An 11,718-nucleotide genomic window follows, 5' to 3' on the forward strand; every position below is an offset into this window, starting at 1 on the left:
TCCTGTCCTGAGGGGGAATTGAATAAATCAAGGCTACAGAGATCAACTTGCCATCTCAGGTCATCTACAATAATTTTAGATTTCCAGAAATTATTAGAAAGGCAGAGTTTATCCAATATAATTTCCAAACATAGTGTATTTTTTTTTTCTGTAAGTAAAAGCTTGAGGAGAATACTGATAAAACTGACAGCAGAGATAAGCTAAGTAATGATAGTCACAATCTTTGGGAAAAAAGTGGAATGATTCCTCAGAAGGTAAACTAAGAGTTTACAAGTGTATTAATGTATTCCATTTTACAGACAAGATCTCCAAATAACCTCCTGTTATCAAAAACCCATCCTTAGATGTTTCCATATGTTTTTCATAAATTAGACTACTAAATTGAATAAGTTGAAAAAAGACACTAGGAAAACATATATTCGTTGAGAGGAACTGGAGCTATTTGAATAAGAATGAGCTAATTGTTTGGTTTTTTTTTTTTAATTTTATTTATTTATTTGAGAGAGCGAATGGGAAGAGCAGAGGGGGAGGGAGAGGAACAAGAACGCTCCACACTGAGCACAGAGCCTGATGCAGGGCTTGATTTCAGGACCCCGAGATCATGACCTGAGCCAAAACCAAGAGTCGGGCACTCAACCAACAGAGCCACCCAGGTGTTCCAAGAATGAGCTAATTCTTAATCAGTCTAAACAATATCCCTCCATTTTTGCAGGATATTTTCAAATATAGCAACACAGAGAGATGGTCATTCCATTTCATATTTATGGTCACCATCTATGAACTCGAATTCTGTGAACAGAATTTCACGTCAGAAGACCCCCTTCCTGCTAATAACTTGTATTCTGTTTATTGGCTATGATTCCCTCCCCTACAAAAAGTTATAAACTCTTATAGGTAAAGACTGTGTTTGATTCTTCCTTTGCATCTTCCTCAGCACTGGGCACCCAATAAGGACTAAAAGAATGCTTATTGTTTGATTATTGAAGATGCTAAGATTTTATTTTACCTGCAAGAGATACTATACCTGCTTTCTATTTGGTAAGAAGTGAGTCACTTGTAACTGGTGCTCAGGAGGCAGAAAACTGTAAACACGGCAGAGACCTTTTAGACTACTGTTTTGAATTCTAGAAAGAAGGCAGAGCAGAAGTTCTCTGGGATTAATGTGTGCAGCCTCTTGCTTGCGCACTAGAGTGGGTTAGAGGAAAGAGACTGGGCAGGGTCTTTACTGTCATTTCACCATATTGCCTGTGAGGTCCACTGCTTTAGAACTACTATGACCCCTACCTCCCCTTGAGAACAAAAGGATGTAAGGACATTTTGTTACTAAGCCATTCAAGAAGAAAGACAGGCATGTGTTATACGTACCATGTTTGCGTGATGATCATTTGAAATACTTCAGAATCTGTGAGGAATTAGTAGCCATATTCTTTCTTGTTTTTCTCTTCAACACAAAGTTGTGTCATTCTCCTTCCCCATCTTTTTCTTCCCTGGTTCTTCATCCTGTACCTTTATGTGAGCCTTGGGCTCTGTGATGTATCTGTGTCAGTTTGGCTGGGCCACCATATGCAGATATTTGGCCAAACATTATTTTGGTTGTTTCTGTGGGAATGTTTTTGGATGAGATTTAAGTTAGTGGACCTTGAGTAAAGCAGATTACCTTTCATAGTGTGGGTGGGTCTCAATCAATCAGTTGAAAATCTGATTAGAATAAAAGACTGACCTTCACCAAGCAAGAGAGAATTCTACAGCAGAAGTCTTCGAACTTAAACTGTAATATCAACTTTTCCTGGTTTTCCAGCCTGATGAGCCATTCTGCTGATTTTAAACTTTGCAGCCTCCATAATCACCTGAGCCAATTCCTTAAAATCTCTCTCTCTTTTTCTACACAAGCACACACACATGCACACACACACACACATACACACACCCTATTGGGTTCTGTTTCTCTCGAAACCCTGAGGAATACAGGCTCCTTTCTCTGTGACATTTGGAAGTTTATCCTTTCTCACAGAGCCACAATGGCCGCAAAACATTAAAAGAAACTCAAACAATCAAATGAAGGAGATACCGACATAAAAGCAGCCTGTCCTCAGTTTCCAAACAGACTTCAGCACAGTGTAAATGAAGGAAGCAGCTGGATAAACTGGAAATGATTCCAGTATTTTCTCCACTCTGCAGAAAACATCTCAAGCAAGGTTCTGTAGTACCTGAGTTAAACTTTCACTTCATCTGTCTGTTGGGACATAAAGACTGTTCTGTTGAACTTGGTGATAAATGCATGATTGAAGGGGGAAAGCTGCTCAGTTAATAAGGGTGTAATGGAAAACCAGGGCCCTGGAGCTTTTAAAATGAAGAATATGGAAAAAGTGAGCAACAGTAATCAAATGTAAGAAGATCCTAACTGGTACTTTAAGACAGAAGCTGCAGCATTTTGCAAAGGCAAGAAGGAAATTAATTGGTGAACCCCACCTATGGCAATCTGCTCGAGTTTCTTTAACTTGATTCCTGTTAAACACTAGAAAGCAAGTGCGATATTTGTTCATGTTTACAGGCTATAAGACGCAATCATTTTTCTAGTTACCCACTGTCTAATAACAATTTTTTCTCAGACAAAGATCATTATTGGCTATAAAAATTCAGCAACAGAGAAAAGAATAAATTTCAAACAGTCCTACTTTTAGGTGAGTCACATATAGAAAGATTTCCTCTATAAAAAAGGAGGTTTCCCCATAATTTCAGGTGGATCTTGGACAGTTTGTCAGCAAGTGTATTTTATTTCTTCAGTTTCAAAAAACCATGAAATCCTTACTCTTCCAACTGCTGACTTTGAATTTGTCTGTTCAACACATCTGTGATTATCTGTGGACAAGAAAAACAATAAAAGAAGTGAACCCACTGAAAATTCCATTTATACTCCCAAGTGCCCTTACAACTTGTCCTAATACCTCTCCCTTCCCCATCCTTTTTTTTTTTTTTTTTTTTTAGTTTGTCTCCCAAAGAGTGATAAGCCCAAGGTTACATATTATCTACAGTTTTCAAATCAATATTACCTTATATCACCATTGCTGCACAGTTTAGGGCTTTGCGGCTAGCTACCATGACAATAGATGCACAGCCTGGAACCAGTTTTAGTTAATTAGAGTCAATCAATCCAAACTTTGCTAACTTACTCATGTGAAACAATAGTATAATGAACCAAAGTCGGCAAGATGATTGGGAAACACAAATTATTGCACCCTGATAAATTAAATGTGACTATTACAAAACCTTCTTTCTAAATGAATACTCAGGGAAGGAATATGAGTCTTTAATATAATTAAGAATACAAGGAAAATAAACCTAAAAGAGCTATTAAAAGCCCACCTTTTTTTTTTTTTAAGGAAGAAAAATAGAGGTTGTATTATGGGAAGATCTTGTGACATTTTTACGAGTATTAATTTGGGAAAATAACTTCCTGTTGTTTCTGTTCATTGGATGGATTAGGCAGAAAAGCAGGACATGCATACCTGGGCGTGCCAGGACCATGGCAGGGTAGTGAAGGAGCAAAAGGGGAGAGACAGATGGGCCTAGACTGTCCGTGTCTATGTGTACACAGCATCAAGAGCGTGGGTTTATGTGACCCACCATCAATTCTTCTGATAATGTGTGAAATTGAATGAAAGCCTTTCCCTAGAACTCTGGTAAATCTGATGTGCCAGCATTGGTGTTTGTGACATGCATACTGAGTTCAAGGCCCGTGATAGAATAAATAAAATATACAGCCCTTTTACCTCTATAATTGATAAAATTTTAAAAACCCAAGATTCAACCTCCCATCCACCAAACCTTTCTGTTCCTTTATCCCAAGGTAGCCTGTAAATCCTAACAGAACTTTTACTTGGGTTAAAAAACCATGTTGATGACAAAGAGTTAAATGTTAGAGAACATTTGCAATGCAAATTGATACAAGGGTACTAGAAGTCCCATTAGTAAACAAGACAGGGGAAGCAAAAAGGAGCCAGAAAGCAGGTTGCGGAGGGTAGAGAAAGGGAAAAAAAATGTTAAAGGATGATTTTTAAAACAAGATTCTTCTCCCTCAACCGAGACTAAAATTGGTCCTCTTACTAGCTGTTGGCAGTGAAACATCTCCCATAAAAACTTTGTTACGAGACAGAGTGCAAAGAGCTTTGGCTTGGAGTTTGGAGACCTGGATGGGAGTGGGGGTGGGGGTGGGGTCCTCTCCCAGTTAGATGATCTCTTTGGCCTCCGTTTCCTTATCTGCAAAATAGGGTCTAAAGGTAGATCATCACTGAGGAAGCTTCCAACTCAAAATATCCCAACTCCAGGTACAATTTCAAGAACAGTTTTTAATAACTTAATATAGCAACACATGTTAACAACTGCTATATACTGAATATCTCCCAAATTTGATAGTTGAAAATTAACCCCCAAGGTAATGATATTAAGAGGTGAAGCTTTGGGGGGATGATTAGGTTATGAGGGGAGAGAACTCATTAAAGAGATTAGTGCCCAAATAGAAGAGGCCCTGACGAACTCTCTCATCCATTCCACTATGTGAGGGCACAGCAAAAAGGCAGGCCCTCATAAACCAGGGAGAGGATTCTTACCAGATACCCAATCTGTCAGCACCTGGATCTTGAACTTCCGAGTCTCCAGAACTGTGAGAAATAACTGTTTGTTGTTTAAGCACCCCAGCCTGTGGTATTTCTGTGACAGCCGCCCAAATATACCAAGACAACTGCTGTGTTACTTTGTTACTTCTGTCACGTGATCAGGCCAATCAAGACAAACACCAAAGATGTTTACAGTTTGGTTCATAAAGGCGTCATAGGTTATGGTGGATTTTATTGTTTTATATTGAGTTCTCATCTATTTTCTCATAATCTACATCACAGCTAATTTACAGTCTTTATATACTCTAAGCCCATATGCATTTTGTCATCATTTATCAGGTACATAAACAGAGCTTGTCTTAAAAGGGACTTAAAGGTTGGCCCTGCCTCTATGGCAAGACTTGGTATCTGTGTCTTGGTGAGACCTGGATGGGAGACAGCATTTGTTTCATTTTCCTTATTGTTTAAAGATGACGGCTGCAACGGTAGGGTGGCTCACTCCTCTTCTTGTCAGAAATGAATTATCAAATGATTTGAAGCTTCTGGAAGACAGGAGATAGGAGTTAATATTGGTTTCGGTGTCCTATCATGTCTAACACAGTGTATCAGCTATAGACAGGCTTAATCAATACCTGTTAGATGATGGACAGATGCATAGATGAAAGAATAGGCTACAGATGGGTGGGGAAATAAATTTATGAGTAAGTGGAAAGTCAATATAAACACAGTGGCATATAGTTTATATTTCTTTGCATTTGGAAAACTTAACGTTTTTATATAGAGAGACTTCTTTTGGGAGATGGCAAAATGTTAGCTAATAGGAACACATCATAAAATAAAACATATTTATACTCATTGAACTACTAATAAAAATGTAACTAAAAGGTAAAGTTTTTAAGAAGATTGCAAAATAATTTTTAACATCTCAAAGATGTGTCGTGTGGCTAATTTCCCACCAACCACATCTCAGATTCAAATCCTATCATTAGCAATGAAATGAATTCAAGCCAAGGGTTTAGTTTCCACATATATAATTTATGTCTATAACTTAAACCTCACAAAACCAGTTGCTTCTCCCCAAACCACATAAAAACCACAAAGTATTTCACTGGCCATGACACCGCCAATTGGTGATGAAAAATTTGCTTGTGCTTTTGACATTTCTGTGTAAAACAACAGCTGCTTCACTCACTTGGAAGCAGCCTTTTTCCCCCACTGGGGATTCTTATCCCCAGTGGAGGTGGGTGGGCATCTTGCTGGCAATGTTGCATGCATACAGAGATTCTTAGATACTCCATAGCTGACAGCTAAAATGAACTCATTCTGTGAGGGATATGTTTTCCAGTGGAAGACGGCCAGACCTGCTTTCCTTTGGGGAATGGAGTATGAGGGGTACCATGGCCCTGTTCTCATCATAGTGAGTCTGACACCCACAGTCACATGGGGCCAACCATGTACATTGTAGAAACCAAAGGCTAATACTTTAAATGCATCTAAACTACCAGAAGGAAAATTCTAGGTCAAAAAATGAGCAGACGATTTAAAACAGAAACATATCTGTGAATGCACTGGGTCCTCCTCTTTCTCTATCATCATCACCATAAATATTATATTATTGTTCTTTCATTTCTTAGATTTCTAAGTTCCTGGAACTTGAATATTGTTTGTTCCCTTCCCCTCTGGTCTCCCTTCTTTTCCTGTTAAGTACCTTAAATCATACTCTCAATGAACACTCATTCCTTGTGCTTTTAAAATTCAACCCCAGGGAAGAAATGAGACGAGTTTCATTTAGGCACATACCCTCAAAAAGTTGAGCCCTTAGAAGTTGGCTGTCGTTCTAATGTATTCCATACTAATTATTTTGGCCCAGATCCTGCTGACTACATTTCCACTGTCATCTCAATGCACCTTGTGAATGGCAGCCCTTACTCATCAGTTCCAAACCCATCTTGCAGAGTTCCAGTGCAAATCCAAGGCTAGCTCCACATGAACTCAGGATACTCATAGAGTGGGATACAAGTAGGAGTCAGAAGACTCCACTTTATGTATTGCTGCCACTGTGGAATGGATCTGTTAATCTCATAGAGTTGTAATAAAGATGGACATGGGGCACCTGGGGGGTTCAACCAGTTGAGCTTCGGCCTTGGGCTCGGGGCATGTCCAGCTCCCTGTTCAGTGGGGAGTCTGCTGCTTTCTCTGCCCTTCCCTCTTGCTCTGCTCTCTCTCTCTCTCTCAAGTAAATAAATAAAATCTTTAAAAAAATAAAAGGATGAACGTACTTAGTAAAGGGGACAGGGACTTGTTAATATTAGCTATGATGACTCAGAGCTGTACAGTAGAAAGAACTCTCAGCGTGGAGATTTCAAGTCTGCCTTCAGCCATTTGTTAACTACATGACATCATTTAACCTCTCTGAACTTCATTATCAGTATCTATAAAATGATGATATATTATTTTAGTGAAATAAATGTGTGGTGTGTGTGTGTATGCATATATATACACATGCACATATATATGCATACACACATACACACACACACACACACACACACATAGAAATACATATCTCACATATATGTATATCTAGATCTGACACTTCTCAACTTTTCTAAATGGCTATTTTGGAAAGCCACTGGAAATGGCTAAGTACCCGACACAGGTCCTCAGGGAACCAAAGTTTAAGGAAACAGGTGTTACCACCCCAGAAGAGTTTGTGGCAGCTGCAGATCACTTAGTCTATATCTATCCAACATGGCAATGGGCTACAGGGTAAGAAATGAAAGTGAAGGCATACCTACCAATGGGAAACAATTTTTGGTCACCAAAAATGTGCCATGCAAAAGTGGTGCATACAGATGAATTGGAAGCTACCATTGAAGACGATGGTGATGGGGGATGGGTAGATAGTTACCATAACACAGGCATTGCAGGAATAACTGAAGCAGTTAAGGAGATTACATTGGAAAGCAAGGACAATATAATACTTCAAGATTGCTCAGCAGTATGTGAGGAGGAGGAAGAGGAAGAGGAAGGAGAAGCTGCTGATATGGAAGTATATGGAGAGAGTGGATTTTTAGAAACAGATGAGGCTACCCTGGACACAAGGGAACTAGTAGAAGCTTGTAAAGCTAAAACTGATGCCGGTGGTGAGGATGCTATTTCCCAAATTAGAACTTACAACATTTATATCACTTATGATAAATATTACCAGACACCAGGACTACAGCTGTTCAGCTATGATGAGTAAAGGTACCCTTCACCAGTTGAACACATGTGTGAAAACATCAGTCAAGATCATGTGAAGAAAACAGGGACCAATGAAAATCATCCACATCTCCCTCCACCTCCTCTGTGTTCAGCTTACCCATGCAGGCATGCCCAGGTGATGAAGAAAATAATTGAGACCGTTGCAAAAGGAGGGGGATCTTGGTGTTCCTATGTATCTTCTAATTTTCTTAAAATTTGTACAAGCTGTCCTTCCAACAATACAATAGGATTACACCAGACACTTCACAATGTAATGAAGAGAGCATAAAATCTATCCTGATTATTGGCTTTGATTTTTATTTTTTTTATTTTTTTTTTAGATTTATTTATTTATTTGAGAGAGAGCGAGAGCGTGCATGTGTGCATGATCAAGAAGAGGCAGAGGGAGAGGGAAAAAGAGAGAAACAGAGAAGCAGACTCCCCACTGAGCAGGGAACCCATGTGGGACCTAATCTCAGGACCCTGAGACCATGACCTGAGCCCAAATCAAGAATTGGGCACACAACCAACTGAGCCACCCAAGCGCCCCTTGTTCTGATTTTTAAAGAATTAACCCATAGATATGACCATTGACGATATTCACCAGTATGTACAATTTCTCTAATAAAGGGACTTTCATGATTTGCATTAAATTTTAAGTAAGTTCCATTAAATGGCTATTTCACTGACACTCTGTTAAACAATTCAAGAATATCTCTGATGGCTTTCTAATAATTTCTGTACTGCTAGTCTCCAGAGGAACGGAGTAGTAACTAGCAAGTAACTAGTACTTTCTAGTACTAGTACAATGCAAAACACATAGTAACTATCATTAAAACTCAGCCAACAATAGATAGCAAAAAGCCAAAACATGTTACTACCAAAAAATCAGCAATAAATTTATGATAACGTATACAACAACAAGAAAAAAAAAAGCCCTTCTTTTATCACTTTTGGAGAATATCTAATATTGTTCTTTCTCCACCATGATCTATATTATGACCCAAAGAAACTCTTTATTACTCTAATTTTTATCAATACTCCACATTTCCTCTATAAGCCCATGATCCCCAAATTTTTGTTTCCATGTTGATTTCTCTTCTGATTCTCCTCTTCATATCTCTATCTGGATGTTTCACAGTTTCATTGAACACCACAGTTCCAAAATCTGAATTTACCATCTTTCCTTCCTATCTTTCCTTCCTCCTCAAGTGTTTCTACTGCAGCAATTGGCCAATTATCCACTCGCATTGGGAAATAACAGAAATCGTACAATCATTCTTGATAACTCCCTTTCCCTTACACCCCATGTTTGTTGATAACTCTTTTAAAATATATCTCTGATTTATCAATTTCCCTCTACTCATTTCTGCTATCAATGACTCCAGTGCCATTAATAAACCATCCTTGCCCCTTCATTTTCTTTCTACACTGACTTTTGCCCTTTTCCAACCTGTTCAAACCCAACTTTGAATGTTATTTCTCGTTTTAAAAGCCCCATGAATACTACTCTTTTTAGGATAAACCATCATATTACTAACACCTCAGAGTTTTTTATATACAAGGGTACATTGGAAGGAGTGGGCTGGCTATCTAGTTGGAAGGAAGAAGTGAGGGGCCTTCCCTTGGATCTGCATTTCGGTGGGAAGCATGTTACCCCTGGCCTCATCCACTGTTAATTCCCCTTTGATCCTTTGAAGGCACTGATTCCTGCCCAACTTCCTGTCTCACCTATGTTTTGCTTCCCCTCACTCACTGTACTGGGGCCTCAATTGCCTAGCCCCACCTTGCCTTCTCCAAATGTACCAGGTTCAGAGGCACATTTGCTGGTTTTCCCTCTGCCAGATCACTCTTCACCACACTTTCCTAAATCCCCGTCCTCCAGACCCTCACCATCTTTCTAGTTTCTGTTTAATTATCACTTCTCCAGTGAAGGTGTCCTCTCCCTAGGTCAGATTCTCCTTTTGAATGCTGTTAAGTACCTGAATTTGCCAGTTATACTTATCACAGTTGTAGGGACATGGCCTTTAGGAGGTCTTTTGTCTGAAGTCCACCTATCTCGCTCATGTTCTACACCCAGAAGGGCAGGAACCAAGTTGGTTTGGTTCATCTCTGAACCCTCAGTACCTAACATAGAGCTGGGCAAATACCAGGAGCTCTACACGAATCTGCTGAATAAAGGAATTGCTAAGTCTATCTAGATCACTCTTTTCAAACTACCTATCAGTGCTCAAAAACGACCAATTATTTTAATCGCATGTGGATATTCTCTTAAGGACAGTAAATGAAAGCTTTTCTTTCCAAAGTCTAATTTGTTGATTGTCTATTAGATTGAGAAAGGGACCTGTTCCTCAGATCTGATATTATACAATTTTTGAATTTAAAAAAAGATATTTATTTTTAAATATGTTTTTTAAATTTAAATGCTTCTAATTACTTAGGAATCCTTTAAATCTGTGTAAGTGACCAATAGCCCAAACTTACTAAATTGTTGATATCATTTTCTAACTTTTTTTCTGGAAGTTGATTCTACTTAAATCTTTTTGTAATTATTCATCCCTGAACACTTATTAGATACCTATTACAATGTGCTGTGAATGGAAAAGAACATTTACTGAGGAGCTTATACTCTAGTAGAATAAACCAATAAATACATATATTTACACACACACACACACACACACACACACGCTTACAGGATAACTAATGAGAGATACTAAGTTAACTGTGTATATGGTGCTGTAGTCGCGTAAAAGACAATTAACTGAAGATTAGGGAGAGTCACAAAGAAGGGCAGCACTGGAGCTGCTCTTGAGGATAAATGGAAGATGACTGAAAGACAGTGACCTCCTCCAGTCCTTCAGGAGGAAACAAAATAAAACAAAACAAAAAGTAAGCCACAAGGAATAAAGGCTAGGGGATGGTTCACACATTTAATTACTGTCTTGCATGATTCAGACCCCTTAATAAACAGCCCTGCCTCTTGTATGAAATATCCCTCTATATCCATTGTGAGCAAGGAGTCTCCTGAAATATAACATCAGTTCATTTGGTTCTCAAACTAATTGATCTGATGAACAACCAGTCCCAATTTCTTTCTGGACAACTATCAATGTGTGCAACTTCCCAGCAGTCAAAAAATATAGATGCCTCCTCCTGTAGAGATATACTTAATAATTCTTCAGTGACTGTACTGTAACTCATTCATAAAACCCCGAAGCATTCAAAGCTCCATCTTCATTATTGCCAGATGTCTTACAGGCACCTAAGTCAACACTTCAGAATGACTCCCTGCAAGTTTGCAAGACCAGGTATATCTTTAGGGTCATCTAAGAATACATTTCCTGAAAGGACTCTATTGGAAGCTGACTAACGATACTGTAGAAATGACTTTTAACATTAAGGACTCTGGGGGCAGCTGGGTGGCTCCGTTGGTGAAGTGTCTGACTTGTTTTCAGGTCAGGTTGGGATCTCAGGGTCCTGAAATTGAGCCACACTTCAACCTCCATGCTCAACAGGGAGTCTGCTTGAGGTTTTCTCTCTCTCTCCCTCTATCCTCCGCCCCCTGCTTGCATGCTCTCCCTTCCTCTCTCTCTCTCTGAAATAAATAAGTCTTTAAAAAAAGTATTAAGGACCCAGTGTTACTTATATTCTGCCATGATCACCCTGGAAATAAAAATGTTTCCAAAAGACTTAGTTTGAAAAGGAGAGAATCAGTTTCTTCCAAAGATTGTAGCAATTTCAAGAACTTCCAAGATCTCTCTCTCTCTCTCTCCCTCTCTGGGTGGATATATGGAAGAATGATAGATGAATAGATGGATATCGTGGTATATACAGTGATAGAAATGTAAAAAGAGGC

The 11,718-nt window shown here is 38.9% G+C and overlaps 1 pseudogene; it reads left to right on the forward strand.

The window, feature by feature from the left end:
* Positions 1-5,083: 5,083 nt before the first annotated feature.
* Positions 5,084-8,134, forward strand: LOC116571483 (annotated as a pseudogene).
* Positions 8,135-11,718: the final 3,584 nt, after the last annotated feature.

Source organism: Mustela erminea, chromosome 13 (assembly GCF_009829155.1).
Source record: "Mustela erminea isolate mMusErm1 chromosome 13, mMusErm1.Pri, whole genome shotgun sequence".
Taxonomy (NCBI): domain Eukaryota; kingdom Metazoa; phylum Chordata; class Mammalia; order Carnivora; family Mustelidae; genus Mustela; species Mustela erminea.